Genomic DNA, 22099 nt, shown 5'->3' with positions numbered 1-22099 from the left:
TTCAAAGTAGCAATGGGGCAGAGCCGTACATATTATGTTTTTTAGCAACTTGACATTGAGCAACTTATCCAGACGTCCTTAAAGCAAAAAAAATGCTGAAAATATTCAGCAGGTCAAACAAATGATACATTTCTTCCAGATACAAAGAAGCCATAAATATATTCTCTTGTCAACAGATTTTAATCCAAGTCACACAGATATCCGAAAATAAATGTTTCCTTCCAGTACAGATCGATTAAAGCAATGCATGGTTTGTTTAAACATTGCGTCATCCAAAGTTCATCTATCCTTTCAAACTGATATTGAAAATAAGCAAATTGCATTGTGGGTAATTAAGACATATACTGCTGCTTCAACTAAAGACTCAAAATCATAAAACAACCACTTTATTCTCACAAAAACAGCCTCCTGTAAAGAATTTCAACTAACAGAAATTCAAACTAACCCTTTTAAATGTGGTGGAGGAATAAATTCCAAATACGTTACAGGTTCTAGAAATTAGTAGAATTATCAAAATCTTACAAATACATTAGGTGTAGATCAGGTATAGGTAGGCCACAATGCTGTGAGACAGGATTTTCCAAGTTTTTAACTCAGTGACAGAGATGGAATGACGACATAGTTCCAAGTCAGGACACTGATTTGGGTGAAATCGTAAAATCTTGCCTGATGCCAACAGAGATTTCCATTCTGCGAACCTCGCCTGCCCTGGAATCGGGGCAGGCAAGATGGTAAAATTCCAGCCAAAGTGTCTTGGAGGTAAACTTGCAGATGGTGGTGTTCTTGTGCATCTGTTATCTTTGTCCTTTCAGGCGGTGTAGTTTGTGTTTTTGGAAGGTGCTGGTAAAGTAGTCTTGGCGAGTTGCTGCAATGAATCTTGTATATGGGACACACCTCTGTCACTGTGTGCAGTGTTAGAAGGAGTGAAGATTGAGAAATAGTAGGTGGGATGCCTCCTCAAGCAGATGTTAAGCTTCACAAGTGTTTGCGGCATGACACTTATTTTAGGGTCCTGATATATGCAAAGATAATACACCAGCTTCTATTTGTGTATCTGGAGTTGTATTCAATGCTTTATAATGTATGTTCTCATACTTACAGAGCTTGCCTAAGTTTTGTTTCTTTTCTAAGTGACCATACCTAAGGTTAACTAATCATGCACAGTAAGTAATCAATGGACTCACTTAATCAAATACAGAGCCCAGAACACCACATCCTTTCCCACTCGGAAAAATGAAAGATGATGGCCAGAATTCTCCAGCCGTTCACACCGGCGGGATTCTCCAGTCCTGCCAGCAGTGCATCCCACTTGTGGGTTTCCCACCAGAGTGGGGTGACATCAATGAGAATTCCCATTGACAGCAGCAGAACCGAAGAATCCAGTCACGAGCTGGTGGGAAACACGAGGATGGGAGGCCAGAGAACATAAGAACATAAGAACATAAGAAATAGGAGCAGGAGTAGGCCATCTAGCCCTTCGAGCCTGCCCCGCCATTCAATAAGATCATGGCTGATCTGTTGTGGCTCAGTTCCACTTTCCCGCCCTCTCCCCATAACCCTTAATCCCCTCTCTTATCAAAAACCCATCAACCCGCTTCTTAAAAATATTTAGCGAGGCAGCCTCCACCACTTCAACGGGCAGAGAATTCCAGAGATTCACCACCCTTTGAGTGAAGAAGTTCCTCCTCAACTCCGTTCTAAACCGCCTCCCCTTTATCTTGAGGCTGTGCCCCCTAGTCCTACTGTCTTTTTTGAGCGGGAAGAGTCTCTCCACCTCTATCCTATCCATCCCATTCATCATCTTATACGTCTCAATGAGATCTCCCCTCATTCTTCTAAACTCTAACGAGTACAAGCCTAGTTTATTCAGCCTCTCCTCATAGCTCAACCCCCTCAACTCCGGTATCAGCCTAGTAAACCTCCTCTGCACTCCCTCCAGGGCCAAAATATCCTTGCGCAGGTGCGGCGCCCAAAACTGCACACAGTACTCCAGCTGCGGCCTCACCAATGCCCTATACAGCTGCAGCAAGACCTCCCTACTTTTATATTCAATCCCCCTCGCTATGAAGGCCAGCATCCCATTCGCCTTCCTGACCACCTGCTGCACCTGTAAGCTGGGTTTTTGCGACTCATGCACAAGGACCCCGAGGTCCCTCTGCACCGTCGCCTGCTGCAGTTTTTCGCCACGTAAGTAATAGTCCTTCCTACCATTCTTCCTACCAAAGTGGACCACCTCACACTTGCCAACATTAAATTCCATTTGCCATTTCCTGGCCCATTCGTCCAGCCTATCTAGATCCTTCTGCAGACTCTCCACACCCTCCGCACAATTTGCCTTTCCCCCAATCTTGGTGTCATCAGCAAATTTCGACACCCTGCACTCGGTTCCCTCCTCCAGATCATCTATGTAAATGGTAAATAGCTGAGGCCCCAGCACCGACCCCTGGGGCACCCCACTAGTCACCAATCCCTGAATCCCATCCCTGATTTCAAATGAGACCAACCAAACTTTAAACAATAATCAAGTGATTTCTTCGAGTTCAGCTTGCTCATTTTGTCAAAGTATAGAAAAGGTCTTTGAGATATGAAGGTCTGCTGAGATATATTAATTTGAGGTTATGATTCTGTTGACCAACTCAGTTGTGTGAACCTGTCAGATACTCAGCCTTGACAAAGAAAGTCAGATCATTGGTAGATGCTAAGAGATTAATGACCAGATCTGAATGTAGCTAAAAGTTTAGTTCTGCTTGCTGTAGAATTCCTGGTCTTTGACCTGCACCTTTAGCCAAAGTATTTATATGGCTACTCCGATCAGTGATCACAGGCAGAGTGGCAGCAGACCCCAATTCCCCCTCGCTGATCACAGGCAGAGTGGCAGCAGACCCCAATTCCCCCTCACTGATCACAGGCAGAGTGGCAGCAGACCCCAATTCCCCCTCGCTGATCACAGGCAGAGTGGCAGCAGACCCCAATTCCCCCTCGCTGATCACAGGCAGAGTGGCAGCAGACCCCAATTCCCCCTCGCTGATCACAGGCAGAGTGGCAGCAGACCCCAATTCCCCCTCACTGATCACAGGCAGAGTGGCAGCAGACCCCAATTCCCCCTCACTGATCACAGGCAGAGTGGTGTAAAATTTCTGGTCAATTATAAACCCCAGAATATTGATGGTGAGAGATTCATTGATGGTAATACCATTCAATGTCATGGGGGGATGTTTAGATTCTGTCTTGATGGGGATGGCCATTACCTGACATTTGTGTGTCGCGAATGTTACTTGCCAGTTACCAGCCTATGCCTTTGACTACTCTTAATGAAGAAATGCTTTCCGACCTCCCTCATGAAGGCCTAGTTCTAATTTAAATGTAATGATCCTTTGTTCTGAACTGGCCTCGAAAAGGAAATAGTTATTCTCTATCCACCTATCAAATCCTTCAAGCAACTTTTTATACCTCTAATAGATCGTCCTTTTATCTTCTATACCCAATGCAAGTTAATGCAACCTCCTAATGAAATTACTTTTTATCCTGGTATCATAGCGCAGAATTCTCCCATCTGGGACAATGTCCTCTGTTTGGGGGCAGAAACATGCAGTGTTTCCTGCTGCAGAGCCTGGCAGGAAAGCAAGCCATATTCTAGGCCCAACCTTATTAATTATGTAATGATGTGTTCTACACCTTATCCTGTGACAGGGCAGCATGATGGCACATGTTCCGCAGTGGTGTCTGGGCATCATATTGAAAAGACACCCAACATCACTGACCCACTGTTAAAGAAAGAAGCTGGACCTCTGAGAACAGTCTGAGGCTGGGAGATGGACCTCCTGAAAATGAAGATAGATCTCCAGGAACATTCTAAGGCTGGAAGATGGATTTCCTCGATGACAATGAATCTGGGAGATCCACGTGTAGATGCTGCCTCCACTCACTGCTGTGGTATTTAGGTGTCCAGGGTTTCTGGTGGCCTGCATTGCAAACCCCGAAGGCAGCCCCAGACAGTGTTCAGGTATGTCCTGTCATTTGCATGCCACATTTTTGCAGACGGATTTTGGACCAATGTGTTTTTCTGCTGGCTTTGTGGAAATATAGAAACTAGAAGCAGGGGTAGGACATTCGGTATCTCAAGCCTGCTCCGTCATTCATTTTAACCATGGCTGAATATAAAATTCAATATCCTGACCCCACCTTCCCCCACATCCCTTGATCCCTTTAGCCTGTAGACCTATCTCTAATTTCTTCCTGAAATCAGACAACTGGCCTCAACAACACCCTGGTAGTGAATTCCACACATTCACCACCCTCTGGGTAAAGAAATTTCTCCTCACCTCAGCCCTAAAAGGTTTACCCCCTTATCCTCAAACTATGACACGTTAGTTCTGGATTCCCCCACATTGGGAACATTCTTTCTGAATTTACCATGTCTAACCCTGTTAGAGTTTTATAAGTTTCTGAGGTTCCCTTTCACTCTTCTAAACTCCAGTGAAATTAATCCTAACCAACTTGGTATCTTTTAATATGACAGACTTGCCATCTCAGGAATTATCCTGGTAAACCTTTGCTGTACTCCCTGTATAGCAAGGGCATCCTTCCTCAGATAAGGATACCAAAGCTGCACACAATACTCCAGGTGTAGTCTCACCAATGCCCTATATAATTGCAACAAAACATCACTATCCCTATATTCAAATGCTCTCGCCATGAATGCCAACACACCATTTGCCTTCTTTACTGTCTATTGTACCTGTGCGCTTACTTTCAGCAACTGATGCATGAGGACACCAAGGTCTCGCTGAGTATCCATCTCTCTTCTTACACCCATTCAAATAGCAATATATTACTTCTACCAATGTGGATGACCTCACATTTATTCACATTTTTTCACATTATTCTGCATCTACCACGCCTATGTTCACACACTCAGCCTGTCCAAATCACAGTGATATATCTCTGCATCCTCCTCACAGCTCACCCTCCCATCAAACTTTGTATCATTTGCAAATTTGGAGATAATACAATTAGTTCCCTCTCCCAAATTATTAATATATAATGTGAGCTGTTGGGTCCTAGGACAGGTCCCTGCAGAACGCCACTAGTCACTGACTGCCAATCAGAAAAAGACCCATTTATGACAACTCTTTGCTTCCTATCTGCAAACCAACTTTCTATCCATCTCAAGACATTACCTGCAACCCCAAGTGCTTTAATGTTACATAGTAGTCTGTTATGTGAGACCTTGTTGAAAGCCTTCTGAAAGTCTAAATAAACCACATCCACTGGTTCTCCTCAGTCAACTCTACTAATTACAGAATTCCAGTATATTTGTCAAGCATGATTTCCCCTTTGCATACCCAGTACAGATGTCAGGCTCACTGGTCTATAGTTCGAATGAATTTACTATTTCCAGGGCCACTTCCTTAAGTACTCTGGGTTGAAGATTATCAGGCCCTGGAGGTTTATTTACTTTCAATCCCATCAATTTCTCCAAAACCATTTCTCTTCTAATGCTGAATTCCCTTAGCTCCTCACTAAAACTTGTTTCTCTCAGAACTTCTGGTACATTATTCATGTCTCCCTTTGTGAAGACTGAAGCAAAGTACAAATTTAATTCCTTTGCCATTTCTTTTTTTCCTGTTATGAATTATCCTGTTTCTGAATGTAAGGGCCAACATTCATTTTTGTCATTCTTTTTCTCTTTACATACCTATAAAATCTTTTACAACCAGATTTTGAGTTTCTGCTAACTTACCTTCATGTTCTAGTTTTCTCTTCTTAATCAATCCCTTGGTCCCCCTTTGCTGAATTTTAAACTGCTCCCAATCCTCAGGCCTATTGCCTTATCCTGCCAATTTGTATGCTTCTTTATTGAATCTGATACTATCTCTAATTTCCCTTGTAAGCCATGGTTTGGCCACAATTCCCTTACCACTCTTGTACCAAACAGGAATAAATGACTTCTGGACTACACCTATTCATTCTTTAATGCCTGCCATTGCTGTCCACTGTCTTTCCTTTCAGTAATGCTTCCCAGTCCATCATAGTCAACTCATGCCTCGTAGTTACCTTTACTGAGACTCAGAACCCTGGTCTCAGAATCAACTACCTCTCGTTCCCTTTTTGCCTGTGGAGTCGAAGCCTGAGGTGTGACCACCTCTCTATACATGCTATCCATTATATTCTCCATCTCGTGGAGGCTCCACAGTGTTTCCAGCAAATGCTCCAGCTCTGAAATGCAGGTTCTAGGAGCTGCAACTGGAGAATCTTCCTGCACACGTGCTGGCCCCGAGCACTGGAAATGTTCCCAGCCTCCCACATGGAGCATGAAGAGCAGACCATGGCTTGGAACTCTTCTGTTATGCCTTACCCCTTTGACATGACAGGAGAGCTGGACAATAGGCTGTGGGTGGAAGATTCCTGTCCAGCCTTATCTGCATTTCATTAGCTGGATACAAATCAATTTTTTTCAAGCTGGCCTCCAACACTTTTCCTGATCCGTCACGGAGAGCACCAGTGGACCATCCTGCAGAAAATTCATCGCAAAATTATTGCATTTCCACTAAATTCTCCTCTGTTGCCAGCAAGGCCATAGAAGAGTTCTGCCTATTCTAGTGAACAAACCCTTTATGCTCTCCAAGACCAATACATTTTTTTGAGCTGTGTAGCCCAAAATTGAATCTATTGCTCCAGATGGAGTTTCGCTTGAGCTTTGAACAGTTGTGAACGCAACTTTCACCTATATACATTCCAGCTCTTTTAAAGTAAAGTCCAAAATTCCATTAGTCTGTTCAATTTCATTTTACCTCTTCACCTGTTTTTATTTCAGTACCTAGATCCCTAAACTGCTCTGTTCACCTACAATTCCAAGCTACCAAACATTCAGAAAATCCAATGGTTTATCTTTTTATGTCAATTCCATCTATTACTGCTTTGCCAGCTCACAAAATCTATCCGTGGTCCTTTGCAACTTTTTGCTACAATCTACAACTGGTACCGTCTACAATGGCAGCATGGTGGCCCAGTGGTTAGCACTGCTGCCTCACTGTGCCAGGGACCTGGGTTTGATTCCTGGCTTGGGTCACTGTCTATGTGGAGACTGCATGTTCTCTTCATCTCTGCATGGGTTTTGTTTGGGTGCTCTTGTTTCTTCCTACTGTCTGCAAGACATGCTGGTTAGGTGCATTGGCTATGCAAAATTCTCCCTCAATGTACCTGAACATGCACCAGAGTGTGGCAGCTAGGGGATTTTCACAGTAACTTCATTGCAATACTAATGTCAGCTTACTTGTGGCAATAATAAATAAACTTTAAACCTTCTACTGTGCCATCTAACTTTTATTAATCAATAAACTTGGATATGCAGTTCACCATCATTCCTTCATCCAAACCATTTTTAAATGTAGTGAAAAGCTTAATCCATGACGGACACCACACTGTCAACTGGCATGTATAATCTTTGTCTCTTACATTCTAACCAGTTCTTGCCAAGCTATGTTGCCTCCAATGCTATGCTGCCTCCAATACTATGCTTTTGATTTTGTTAAGTCACTTGTGTGCAATCTTAGCAAATTTCTTCTGAAAATCTGTATAAATAATATACATTGATCCTCTATAAACTAATACCTTGGTTATCACCTCGAGTAAGTAACTCATTTTATTTTACATGTCCTACTCTATACAAATCCACAGTGGCCCTTTCTAATTAATTCATATGCATCAGAATACTCAATTACTCTGTCCCTATCAGTCTAATCCCTATTAGACGAATGGACCTATGATTTTTCAACGTTTCTTACCCTTCTTTAATAGTGGCGTGACATCTGCAATTTTCCAATCAAAGGGAACAATTCCTGAAATAATTTGTAGAAGACCATGTCTAACACATCAACACTTCCTTCATTGGCTTTTTTAATATCCTGGGGTGGCAAGCGTTGAATGCTGGAGATTTATCTTTCCTTATTAACTCTGGTTCCTCCATCCTAAATAACACTAATTCAATTTAGTTACTTCCGCCACCCACTGATTATTTTTAGGTTTTGTTGTGTTCTTGTAATTTACACCATTTTCTGTGATAATTGATACAAAGTAATTATTTAATAGGTTTGCTATTCCTGATTTTCAAAGGCAATATCACCTGACATATTGGCCATTAAGAGGCCTATGTTACTCTTAACTGTCATCTTTCTTTTAATGTCTTTTTACAAATCTTTTACCTTGCCTTCGATAACCCCGCACAAGCTTTCCCTGCTATTACCGTTTTGCAACTTTTATTTACTTTTTACATGGCTGCAGAAAATGTTATTTATTTACTTCCTGGTAATGTTATTTCTTGGTCATTATGGACGTATTTTCTGTGTGATATCTTGGAGATTACAGTGGACATTGGGTGCATCCGTCTAATTCCTGACAATCTAATAACAATGTATGCATTTGAATTTCTGCTTTTCTTGTGTAAGATGCAGCTCAAGGTCTAGTGCATTCTGGTTTCAGTAATAGACCTGGGGCAGAATTTGGAAGAACACAGTTATGAAGCTTTACATGTAAATTCAAGGGCATCCGAGTCTTGCTCTTTGTTAAGTATTAAGCCTTAATGCTGCTTGACAAAGCTGGGCTGACAGGGAAGACCTGACAAAGATTAAAATGCACGGTAGGATTATGTTGCAATGTGAGAAATTCTCGTGGTATTTCAAGTTTGAAATTCTCAGGGAAGCCAATGGGCATAATTTGTCTCGGTAAAACTCTTGAAATATAGAAGAAGGGTCACTGGAAGAACTTCATTATCGTCAAGTACATTTGGTTTGATTAGACTGGCTCAGTCCATGTAAATTCTTCATTCTAAGCAGATTTATTCAATCAGAATAGTTGTATCTGGTCTGACTGCATATTTATTTTAAATTCTTTATTATTCCTAATTTATTGTTCCAAATATATATTTATGTTTTGAAAATTGTATATAAATCACATAGATTTCTCAATATGTATCAGATTAATGTAAAATCACATTATCAGCTTTATACATGGAATCGTTACAGTACAGTAGGGGGCCATTCAGCCCATTGAGCCTCCTAGGCCCACCTAGGCTTTATCCAATGTAATCCCACATACGTACCGGGCTAATCCCTCTGACATTAAGGGCAACTTAGCTTGGCCAATCTACCTAGCCTGCATATCTTTGGAGTATGGGACGAAACCAGACCATCCAGAGTTAACCCACGCGAACACGGGAAGAACATGCAAACCCCACACAAAGAGTCACCCATGGCCGGAATTGAACCTGGGTCCATTGGAGCTGTGAGGCAGCCGTGCCAATCATACTGACACCGTCCCACCCATAAATAGGGGATAGATACATTAATCCCAGCCATAACCCAAATAAACATTTCAACACAATTACAGAAAGTCAACAATGAGGAGTGGGTTCTCCCAGAAAAATTCAAATCGTCAAATTCGCATAAAATCTGGAATAAATCCTGCTTTTTTTTCAGGGGGATTGTCAAAATATATCTCCCACACTCTGTGCACAGCAGAGTGCATAAGCGTGAATCTCATTTAAAGTCTGGGCACGGGGTCTATTCCCATTGGAGAGGCTGGCAGCATAGTGCGGAGCAGGCCAGTGTGCTACCACAGTGGAGATTGGCACATGCGCAATAGCCCCACAATACCTGCCTCTCAATTGCTGGGCAGCCCCGTGACCTCACAATACTGCTTCACTGACGCCCCCCCCAGCCATCGCTGGTCCCCCGGACGTGTCCTGGCCAGCCTCGACCCCTCCTGACGTACCTCACCTGCCTCAATCTTCTCCCTCTCCCCAGCAGTCCTGATCTCCCGATTCCACCACCCCATCCCCACCGGCAACCCTGAACCCCCTCCCCTCCACCCCAGTGGCCAACCTGATCACTGGTCTCCCTCCATCCATCACTGCCGAGTGCAGAGTGGCAGCAGGACCTCCCACCTTCACTGACCTCCCTCCCCAGAGACACCCTCCTCGGTCTGCCTCCTTGGCACTGCCCAATGCTCAGTGGATAGTGCCAAGGTGCTCCCTGGGCATTGCCACTTGCCCCTTACGGCCTATGCTTACGCTACCAAACTGGCAATGGCCAGCGGGCACCCCCCCTTGCCCCTGACCTCCAGCAGTGTTGGGCTGTCAGCTCCCCATTAGTGGGGAGCTATTGTAATCCCCATTGGAGTGAAACACTCCTGGCAGGGTGGGGAAGGGGGACTGAAGTCTCCGGGTCTGCTAATGACATGTAAATTATATTAAAAACAGTATTTACATCATTCATTCAGCTCCACGCCGACCTCCGGTGCAGAGCTGACGCCACCGGAATACCGACAGCTGGAGACATGCGAAGGCCATGGCACCCAGCGCAAAGCCTACTACACGGCCTCCACTTGAGTCTCCTGGCCCACTGCGCTGCTTAAGCAGCACAGCAGGCTGGGAGAATCGCCCCTGAGCCCTTATAATTATATTATAATGTGACACTTAGCAACAAAAGTGTACTTGAAGTTAACAAATTTCGTGAAGACTGACACTGAATGTCCAATCAGAAAAATACGTACTGTATCTAATATTGGGTGCTATTGTGCTCAATTTGTGGCAAATCATTATTTAGTTCCAATCTAATTCATACTGACATATTGAGGTTTTCAAACTGAATTGTCAGCCCCCTGGTATTAAAGGCAATTGACGAGCGTAATTTTCCTCTAATAGGTTTAATCAGTGTTTTGAAAGACTTCGAAGTTATGTCACAACATAGTCCACAACTCATTCATCAAAGCAAGATTTTGTGCCAATGTAATATATAATTAACTTGACTGCTAATAATCAGTAACAAACTTGCTTGCCAGTTTAAGCTAAATTTTGAATTATCACCTAGCCTTTCCTACATTTCAATAGTGACTACTGTTTCAAAGTACTTAGCTGGGTGCAAAACTCTTTGGAGTGCACTGAGGTCATGAATGGTGCTTCATAATGCAAATCTTTCTTCATCCTCCCTTTTTCAGCCTTGCTATTAGAATACTTTTGTACACTCGAGGCTCCAGTTTCATGCATATACAACAGTGTGAGAAATGGAGTGATATTATAAAAATTAAACTTAATGACATCAATTTTCTTAGCCCCAAAAGTACATACATACAAAACGAGAAATTTTTTGGCCCATTAGGCTTTTAGTTTCACAGATGATGTGGAATTCACCTTATCATTAATTTTTTTCAATATATTTAGTATTCTGAAAGGTATAATCTGCTACAAAGATAGGGCACGATTCTCAAAACTCTTTAGCTGGCCAGTGGGAATCCAGATACCCCAATAGATAGGGTGTTGGCCAAAAATCAGGATTCCTGATGGATGTGAGGGATTCACCCAACCTGCCTGCCAGAGTGGGCGACAACCCAATAATGTTGCAAACCTGCTAATTTGAATGGACAGCCGATTCACCAGCTTCCTGCCATTCATCCAGCCTGCCAGGAATTGTGTTAGACGGGCTTTACGTGTGCTACCCACAAGCAGGGATATGCATATTGGATTCTGTAGGTCCAGGGGAGCACCAGCAACCGCTCAGATAAGAGGGACATCCTTCCTCCCACCACTCAAATATGTGGTCACCTCCATGCCTCTACACATACACACACACCACTCAGGTATGAGGGTGACCTGGTCTGACCCTCCCCTCAGCCTCTGGTTACACTTCCACTTTTGCAGGCTTTTAGTTTCACAGATGATGTGGAATTTACCTTAGGCTTACTGTCAACATTGTGGTCAGGATCAATATGGTATTTGAGGTGCATTCAAGCATGACGGGAAATCAACACAGGTGGCTGGAGCAGAAGTCCACTGGGCTGTCGATGGAATCTTTTTCAAGATATTGAACATTGAATTTGTTTGAGATCAATTCTATTGCAATGGAAAGGATTTCAAAGATATTAGCTGGCTAAGAAGCCTCAGAGGCTTCAAATCAAAGCTATGTGCATACTCTGAGGCTGAGCACACAGCTGAGCAGACTGGACTCCATCCCCCCGCAGGTGCCAGGTGAAATTGATATCCCAGCCGTGCTTGCCTGGAAAATATCGCCAGAGGTCAGTGGACCTTTGCATGGTCATGCCCGCCTGCTACAATTCCTGTGACAGACTGGAAGATTCCACCCCTCCTCTGTCAGAGGACTTCAAGCGATTTGCTTGTATCTGAAGCTTCTGACACAGAGAAAGGGAAATCTCTGCTGCAGAATGGAGTGCCAGGTGACTGGGGGCTTGGAGATTAAAGTGACCTGGCCAAAATTTTCACAGCTGACAGGACGTGATGGCCTAGCAGCATTATCACTGGACTATTAATCCAGAAACTCAACTAATGTTCTGGGGACCCGGGTTCGAATCGTATCATGGTAGATGGTATAATTTTATGGGCAGCATGTTGGCACAGTTGTTAGCACTGCTGCCTCACAGCACCAGGGACCCAGGTTCAATTCTGGTCTCAAGTCACTGCCTGTTGGAGTTTGCAATTCTCCCCATGTCTGCATGGGTTTCCTCTGGGTGCTTCAGTTTCCTCCCACAATCTAAAGATGTGCAAGTTAGGTGGATTGGCCATGCTAAATTGACCCTTAGTGTCAGAGAGATTAAGAGGGTAGATAAGTGGGGTAAGGGAGATAGGGCCTGGGTGAAATTGTTGTCGGTACAAACCCGATGGGCCAAATGGCCTCCTTCTGCACTCTATGATTCTATGTCTCTATGACAGGCAGAAATGCAGATATTGATCACAGGGTTGCCTGAAATCACCATGCAAGGGGCAGTCTTCAAATCTGCCATGGAGGTCAGCCCCTTACCCCCAGCCCACACCCACCCAACCCCCAGGAACCCTGGCAGCAGCAGAGGGACAAAGGGCCCCTGGATCACCGTCCTTGAGATCTCTTGGGGGTCCAAGGCATCTGACAGAGGTGTCAGTGCTGGAGGCAATGCATCATTGGCACTGCCAAGGTGTGTGGCCTGAAGGGGACTGTGTAGGGGACCTGAATGGGGTGGGGGTTTGGGTTGAGTCACCTTCATGCCCCCTTTGGTAAGGGATTGGTTGTGCTCCCCTGGTCAGTGGGAGATGGGCTGGGGGTGGGAGGGGACTATTTTGTTTTTTGGGAAGAGAGGAGTGCTGTCTCTTAACACAGAGATCAACCACCCTTTAAAATAACGGCCCGGTCTCGGAACGACAGGGCTGACAAGTAAGCTTATTAACATCTTTCAGGTGGGTGAATCCCACCAACGGCGGTGGAAAACACTCCCGTTTTCCCTCTAGCATAAACATTTAGAAACTATAGGCTGAATTCCCTCGTTATGAGGCTAAGAAGATAAAACCTCTGTGAAATGTCTTCCTGGCAGCTAATATGATAAGCAAGGTTATTAATTTATTGTTCAAACCTAACTAGCTGAATTCCACAATTGGCATTGCCTAGTTCAAAGCAGCACTTTACGTTTGAGACTGTGTCAGCTATTGATGTCAATACTTACTCCAATGACCGTAAATACAGTTCTTATCCATATAGCCATCTGACTTATTTTTAAACAATTTAATCAACATAGTTAGTTTTCCTCCAGGCCTCTTCAACACATCTGCTAACAATTGGAAACAGAATTCTTCCAGTTCATATCCGTCAGGCTTATTAACTTTATGTTGAATCTTACTCCATTCCTACAATGTTGTAACGGCTCATTTAAATCTATATCCGTACTTCTCAGCACTTACTTCTTTTATTACTCTTTTTTCACTGAAAATCAGTTCAATTTTGGCTATCTCCTTATCAAGGCAGATGCATTTATTACACATTCTTGCCCAATTCATCATGAAGAATCATATGCTTAACATTACAGAAACTGATGTGATATGAGGGGTGGCATGGTGGCACAGTGTTAGCACTGCGGCCTCATAGCACCAGTGACCAAGATTCCAGCCTTGGGTCACTGTCTGTGTGGATTTTGCACATTCTTCCTGTTCTGCATGGGTTTCCTCTGGGTGTTGCAGTTTCCTCCCACATTCCAAAGATGTGCAGGTTAGGGGGATTAGTGGGGTAAATGTGTGGGGATGGAGGCTTGTTGGAACTGTGTTCAATGGGTTGAATGGCCTCCTTCTGCACTGCAGGGATTTTATAATTCAATGAGTGTGTTGAGACACTATTTATTTCTGTATCTTGGTTTAAAAGGAAGTCACACACCTTATTTTCTGCTCATTTTGACCTATAGGTATTATATCCTGATATAATTTATTTATTCATTCAGGGATGTGTCGTTGCTAGCTGGGCCAACATTTATTATTTGTTATATGAATGGCTTGTGAGGTCACTTATGAGGGCACTTAAGAGTCAAACACATGTCGGCTAGACGAGGTAAGGTTGGTAGATTTCCTTCCTGAAAGAGATTAGTGAATGAGATGGGTTTTACAACAATCAGCATTGGTTTCATGGTTATCATTAGATTTTTAATTCCAGATTTTCTTTTAATTGAATTCAAATGTCATCATCTGCTGTGGTGGGTTCAAACCTGGATCCTGAGAGCATTACTCTGGGTTTCTGGTTTACTAGTCCAGTGACAATACCACTAAGTCTCTACCTCCCCATGAATGCAGCTTAAAGTCTTTGAGGATGCTTCAAGAGGAGTGAGTGTGGTGTGTGGAAAAGATATCCATTAAAAGAATGAAAAATACTCCATCAACACAGGTAGTATGTATTTTTATTTGGTCAACATATCCCACAGGCACCAATACTGAAAAAGATATTTTTGCCAAAATGTAAATCTTGGCAAGCTGGCAAATGTAGGGCAGGATTTTATTGCCTTGCTCACCCAAAACTGTAAAATCCTGCTCGAGGTCAATGGACCTTTCCATGTTCCGCCCCACGCCTGCTCTGATTCTTGTGGTGGATGGCGTGGTATAATTCAGGCCATTGTGTTCAATAGTTTGTTTAATTTATGTCCAATTGTGCTGGCCTGGTAACTGATCCTTGTACACTTGCTTGATTGCTTCAGTCTGTGGATGGAGATCATTGCTTATGTCTGTGGGTGGAGCTCCTGAGTTAAATACTTACCACGCACCAGGAAAATTCGAGGAAGGATTTGAGCTCTGAGTTGTGAACATGCGTGTCTTGAAATTCGAGATTTTTTTGAGATATAAAATCTATAAATAAATGGTTTTGATTTAGAACTAGAGTCCTCTCTGCGTTGTTCTGAGATAAATAAGATGTATAGCAAACTGGTAAATGCTTGACAGAAAATAGACAATTAAATTCTGCTCCTAGCTTGCTTGTCAGAAAAAAGCAAAAGCAAGTGTATTTTATATACCTTCGCCCACTGTTTAAATCTCGAAGTCCTCGAGCCATGGAAGATGGAGAATTGGTGTGCTTTGTGGAGTAATATTAAAATTTATTAATATTGAATGGTAAAGTTTCATAGACATTAAAGTAATGGAGGTGCTATTTGTGACTAAAATTGTCAGCAGAAGGAGGAGGGAATGTTGGAATTACAGTTCCTGTGCCAAATAAAAGTGAAATGCAGTCCTTAGCAGGAGTTAACATGCATTCTAAAAACTGTGAACATTACGTAACAGTGATGATCTTCAACCCATTGCAGTAAGGAAAGTTTGCAATTTATTGAAAAGTTCTGTGGAATCTGTCATCTTTTTAAGAATGTGTGAAAGGGATTTTTAAGAGTTTGCTTCAAAGGGATTATTCTCATGTTCTTGGATAATAAGACACACAGGCTCATGTGACTGAGCAACACTTGATCTGGAAACAGCACCAACCAGAATGAAACTAAGAAAGAAGCTACGTGGCTGGCTGACACAAAGGAGAGCCACAGAGGGAGAACTATAAGCAGGGGACCTTGAGGATGAAAATTATCAGCACAGAGATACAGACACAAAGGAGAAGCAGACACAGGAAGAAAGAGGAACACTAAATTCTTGTGAGGAGAAGAAGCAAATTTCTGTTTGGCAGAAAATGAGACACGTGCTCTTGGAGATAATAGACACGATCCTGTCAGCTCACCGTACCTGCGGTGAGCTAGAAACATCTTTGTTGTGAAGGTAATTATTGTAGTTGGGGCAAGGGGGCAGGCTCCTTTGAGGAAATGGTACGCCCACAGAGGAGGACCCCCTCGGGAGCTTGCTGGAAGGCTGCCAGGCTTCGCCCAAAGATCTCACAACATGGCTGTGGGCCCTCCCAATACATGTACATTGCCCAATGAGGAGTGGAGTGGCCTTTCATTTGGCCAATCTGCCTCTGCGGTTAGACATCAAGCATCCCTCCAATGCCTTCCGGTACCATTTTGCTAACCTTCTCACTTCCCAAAGGCCTGAAAAATTCCAGCCAACATCAGGAAGCCACCTTTTTCAGTGCCCTCAACAGCTTGTTGAAATTATGGTTAACGCCTCTGCTGATCTTTCTAATTTATTTTTGGAATTAGAGGAAAGAGATTAAATGAATAGAGAAAATTGGGTCCAAGAAGAGGACAATTTGTCAATTCTCCATAGTACTGTTACTATAACACTCAGACTGATCAAACATGTTTTCTGGAGAAGACATAGGTTGACTTTCAGATCCCTCCAGGCTTTGCATAATACCCAGCTGACTGTCTCTGCCTGATTATGAATACACTGAGTGAAATCACTACTGCACTAGATGATGAACAGGAGTAATATTTGCTGATCCACCAACCAAGAACAGACTGTGTGAACTTTTTCCTTGTTTGTATTAGCAGTAATACATGTTGTCATTTTTGCCCTGTTATTCCTGTACCCTCATAGACACAGGGCTGGAGGAGCATCCAAATCATAATGATGTACAAAGATGAGTTTGAGGTGGTTGATGCATCATTTAGACTGAATGGTGTTCAATTGTCTTGCATGCAGCTTCCATGAAAGTGAGTTATCTAATTGCAAAGTGCATGGTCATTTGAAGCTATACCCTGTTGGTCAGGCAATGCCGTTAAATGTGGAACTTTTTTTGGAAAATAGGCAGGGATGACTAACAGAGAGTCAAGTTACAATTGATTTTTCTGTGTGCTCTCCAATATTGAATTTCATTCTCCATCCTCCTTAACCATGCCCACTTGTGGTTTATTTTCTAGCCTATGATTAGTCTTTCCTGGGGATCAGTTTTCTTCATGCTCTGCCTTTCTCCCTGCTTTTCCATCCCGTATAAATGACTTTCAATTGCTTCATTAATCTGTCTTTTATGTTACTCCACTCCCTCTTGCTTCAGGTCTTGCCCATCTCTTTTTCACTGTACATCACCTTCTTAAAGTATACTTGGTCCTTCATGAATTTAATTTCACAACTTGCCATGGAATGATTTGATCTCATCAAAGCAGTACAATAACCATTAGGTTCTTTTACTGTGTCCAGTTCTAATTCTTGGTTATTAATTTTTAAGATCCAATATTTGATTCATTGAATCCCTACAGTGCAGAAGGAGGCCACTCAGCCCATCAAGCCTGCACCAACAACAATCCCATCCAGACCCTATCCCTGTAACCCCATGTATTTACCCTGCTAATCCCCCTGATACTAAGGGGCAATTTAGCATGGCCAATCCACCTAACCTGCACATCTTCGGACTGTGGGAGGAAACCCATACAGACATGGGAGAGTGTGCAAACTCCACAGACAGTCACCCCAAGCCTGCAATTGAACCCAGTTCTATGGTGCTGTGAGGAACAGTGCTAACAGCGCCACCCATGTCACCAGATGCCTGACTTAGCTCAGCCAGATCCCTAGCTTGATTTATAGGATGCACTCTCTCACTTATCCACTCCCATTTACTTGCAATATAAGTTTATGTATCATTTCCCTCAAGCCATATCCATTTTCATAAGCTTATTGATCAACAGCCAATTTCCACATATCTTCACCTATTATATATAGTTGGTTTTCTCAGCGTGCAAAATGACACAGATTCTATTTTAATGAGACTACTACTGGCTTATTCCCTTTTAATCTTCTCTAATTTGACCAATTTTAATTTTAAATCTCTTGGGTGGGCTTTTTAATTCTGACTTCCTGCAGATGCTGCTATTTAATTTTACTTTCCCTTGGATTATACTGGTTAGTTTATCCACATTCAGAAACACCTTTTTGAACTTTTACTTCCTCACATATTCCTTTTATTTTAATTCTAACACACAGTAGGTCTTCCTTTCTAATGATTTGCGTTTTATCTGTATCTCACAGATATTCATCTTATTATTCAGGCTGTCTTCAGCTTCCTTTAGTTAGATCACAGATCAGCCATGGGATTGGACGTTGACTGAGAGGCGGAGAGGGACTGGTGAGTAGGGTCCAGATTGGGAAACTTGGAAGAATGGGTTTACTGCAGGCAAATTTAATGGCAAGACCCAAATGTGTCTTGATTTTATTTCTTGGTTTCTGACCACAACTGGTTTGCAGAGAGAAGGGAACATCAGAGAGGCTGCAGCAGTGGTTATTTGGCATAAGCAATGAGACAGCATAAGAAAGGCCAGGATTAAGAAGAGACTGTGGGCTGGAGGCAATCAGAGACCAGGGTCGAGGGAGACCAGAACAGTTATGGGTGGAAGTAGATTGGCGGACTCTTGAAGGAGATTGGAAAGGATTAAGGGTGACCAGATGTGGGGATTGGTAAAGCAGGGATACATTGAATGCAACAGGTAATTGAAAAGATGCTTACACCCTGGATCCAGCCGTCCACAACTCCAGTTAGCTATTGAGGACCCCAAGGTCTTAAAAACTTGGCTAGCCAGCGTTAAATTTCAAACGGAGTTTTGAAGAATTCTGTGCTCCCCTGATTGCAGAGTGTAAAACTGAGTTCTGTGGCAGCAGCATCATGCTCATCGCCTTCCCATCCCTGGTCAGTCCCTGTGGGCATTTTCATCCCAGCTGAGGAGGCATCAGGTAACCCATTTGTCCATGTGACCATTGAGACCCTTAAATGGCAAATTAATGGCCGTCCTCTACCACTGCTAGCCCCAACAGAAGGGGGTTTATGTAGGTCAGGCAATCTGTGCCCATTAGAAGCTCCCAAGATAATCCCTGTCACACACTATTTCCTCTTCCCTCCACCCTGTCAGTCCCGGACCCCACCCCACCATAACTGAGCCTGCCAGCCTGGCCCAAGCAAGCCCCAGACTTAACTGTGGTGGTGTCTCCTCGTTGAAACTGCCTGCATTCCCAACTGTGGACATCAATCTCAGTAGTGCTGCTGGAACAAGAGAACTACCAGCCATTTGACTGGTCAGGAGCTCTCCCGATGTCCTCTGTGACAGGGTGTGATGACCTCTGTGACAGGGGCCAATTTAAAGCCCAAAAGTCATTAAGTGACTTGTGGAGCCAGCTGGCAAAAAGTAGTGGGTTTGCTCTCAAAGTAAAATTCAGCACTGGGTTTGAGGCAAGGGGTCTCATGATAAAAGTTAAACTGCTTCTTAAACCTAAAATTGGGTGGATTTGATTCAGGGTTCAGATATTTAACATTTTCATATCCCTCAACAAAGCAAACTGACTCTTTTCTTTGAGGGTGTTAAAATTCATCTCACAATCACAGTATATGACAGAACAGGTACAAGGGGCTACATGGTCTATTCCTCTTCTAATGTGCTAACTACTTTTGAATGCCTCTCCTTCAATTTTGTTCTTTTCCTTTGCTAAATTTCCTTAGGATAGGTAGTGTTTACACTCAGCTTTTAATTAATAAATAAAACTAAATTAAAATGAATAAATAATGAATTAATGCATGCTTTGCATCCAATATTCATTCCTTTAAGGTAGCAAAAAACAATGCCCCAATTGTTGCTCCAAGAGCAGGTAAAGATAGTATTATTCTAAGGAAGAGGCCTCTAAAGGATGTTATGCTTCAGTTGTACAATTGCGAGCCTGCAATGCTTTGGAATGATTCTGGGAGTGTCAATGTAGATTTCCCATCGGCTAGTGGGACGAGACAGTAAGATCACCACAATGTCAATCTGTTTGCACCTGCAGCAGCCACGATGCTCCATTCTCAGCTAAGTATTCAATCATCTTTCTCTTCTTGTCCTTTTCCCAAAGATTTGTAGTTCTTTCAAGTCCACTGTATCTCTTTATTCCTATGAGTTTTCTACGGGTAGCCTTCTGGAGGTTTTCTGGGTCTTTACTCTATATCTGCTGCCACCATGTTTTGTTTTGAGTTTGGGGTCTTGAAGGGGTTTCTTCAGGGTTTGTCTGTTACTCTAAGAATGCTACTATAGACCATTATTCATGAAGTTGTACTTATGCTTCCCACCAGATCTGTCTTAGTCATGTAACATTGCATCATTGTACTAATTACATTAGTACAGTTTACTCCTGATTTTCACTCTTTTCTTGTTAATTTGCCTGATCTCAATGAAATTTTACAGAGAGAAAATAAGAGCTATCAGAATTCTAGTAGGAGTGTAATTAAAAGTGCTAATTCAGGTACATTTTATGAACTGCTGGTAGAAGGAAGACTTTCTCCTTTACTGGAACAATCATTGAACTGCTTTGTGTGCATTCTCCTTGTTTAATTTCTGTAATTAAACATTTAACCGTTAAGTCAAATTCAGAGCTCAGTTTGCTTGAAGGGTGTTAATTACTGCAAGTCCCACAATAGCTGAGAGAGAAATAAGGTGCAGCAAACATTAAAGTTTAGAACTCTGTGGGCCCTAAAGGATATCAGATCAGAGAACTGAAGGGATGTTGCTTTTGGCTCATGGTAATTGGGAATCTAATTGTGGGAAATGTGGGAAGGACGCCAAGGCGATCCTAAGAAGGATGGTTCATTAAATCTCCTAAAACTACATCACACCAGAGTCAGTGAGATGTGAGATATTTGTCACATCAAAAGCGCTTTGAGACAGCCTGATATAAGAGACACTGTGTAAAGGTTGTTATTATAACACCACGCTGGCTACTACCTATGGCTTTCGGATCTTTAAATAAACATCATTACAGTACTAAGGTTGTGGCTTGAGTATGTAAGCTACGATGTTAACTTTAATGCTGTGTTAAACCAAGGTCTTTGCTGTATCCTCAGATGAATATCAAGAATTCCATGCTACTAGTCAAAGAGGAGAGAGCTGATGTCCTGCCCAACACTTACCCCTCAATCAACTGAGATTACTTAAACAGCTTATGTGGTTATTTATTCAATTACTATTTGTGGAATGTCACTGTGTGCAAGTCAAACACTACTCAACATTATAACAGTGACTATACTTCAAAAGTCACTTGAATGTGAAGTCATTTTGGACATCCTGTGATGGTGAAAACTGTTATAAAATTCAATGGGTGCCATTCTGCGGGCCTGTTTGCCACAGGCTCAAATCCCATTCTGGCCATTAAATCTCACAAGAGGGTCAAAGTGGGATTTGTGTTGGCGCAATCCCGGTTTAAGATCTTCCCTGTTGGTGATGTAATCAGGTTCACGCCAAGAAAGGGTACAAACCTGCTTTCATAAGAACATAAGAACATAAGAAATAGGAGCAAAAGTAGGTCATCTAGCCCTTCGAGCCTGCCCTGCCATTCAGTAAGATCATGGCTGATCTGAAATAGCTTAGTTCCACTTTCCCGCTTTCTCCCCATAACCCTTAATCCCCTTGCCTACCAAAAACCTATCTACCCACTTCTTAAATATATTTAGCAAGGAAGCCTCAACCACTTCAACGGGCAGAGAATTCCAGAGATTCACCACCCTTTGAGTGAAGAAGTTCCTCCTCAACTCCGTTCTAAATCGCCCCCCCCCCCCTTATCTTGAGGCTGTGCCCTCTAGTCCTACTGTCCTTTCTGAGCGGGAAGAGTCTCTCCACCTCTACCCTATCCATCCCTTTCATCATCTTATACGTCTCAATGAGATCTCCCCTCATCCTTCTAAACTCTAACAAGTACAAGCCCAGTTTGTTCAGCCTCTCCTCATAGCTCAACCCCTTCAATTCTGGTATCAGCCTAGTGAACCTCCTCTGCACTCCCTCCAAGGCCAAAGTATCCTTGCGCAAGCGCGGCGACCAAAACTGCACACAGTACTCCAGCTGCGGCCTCACCAGTGCCCTGTACAGTTGCAGCAAGACCTCCCTACTTTTATATTCAATCCCCCTTGCTATGAAGGCCAGCATCCCA

Source organism: Carcharhinus amblyrhynchos, chromosome 12 (genome assembly GCF_965287045.1).
Source record: "Carcharhinus amblyrhynchos chromosome 12, sCarAmb.v2.hapA, whole genome shotgun sequence".
NCBI lineage: Eukaryota > Metazoa > Chordata > Chondrichthyes > Carcharhiniformes > Carcharhinidae > Carcharhinus > Carcharhinus amblyrhynchos.
Note: the sequence above shows the minus strand (reverse complement) of the source record.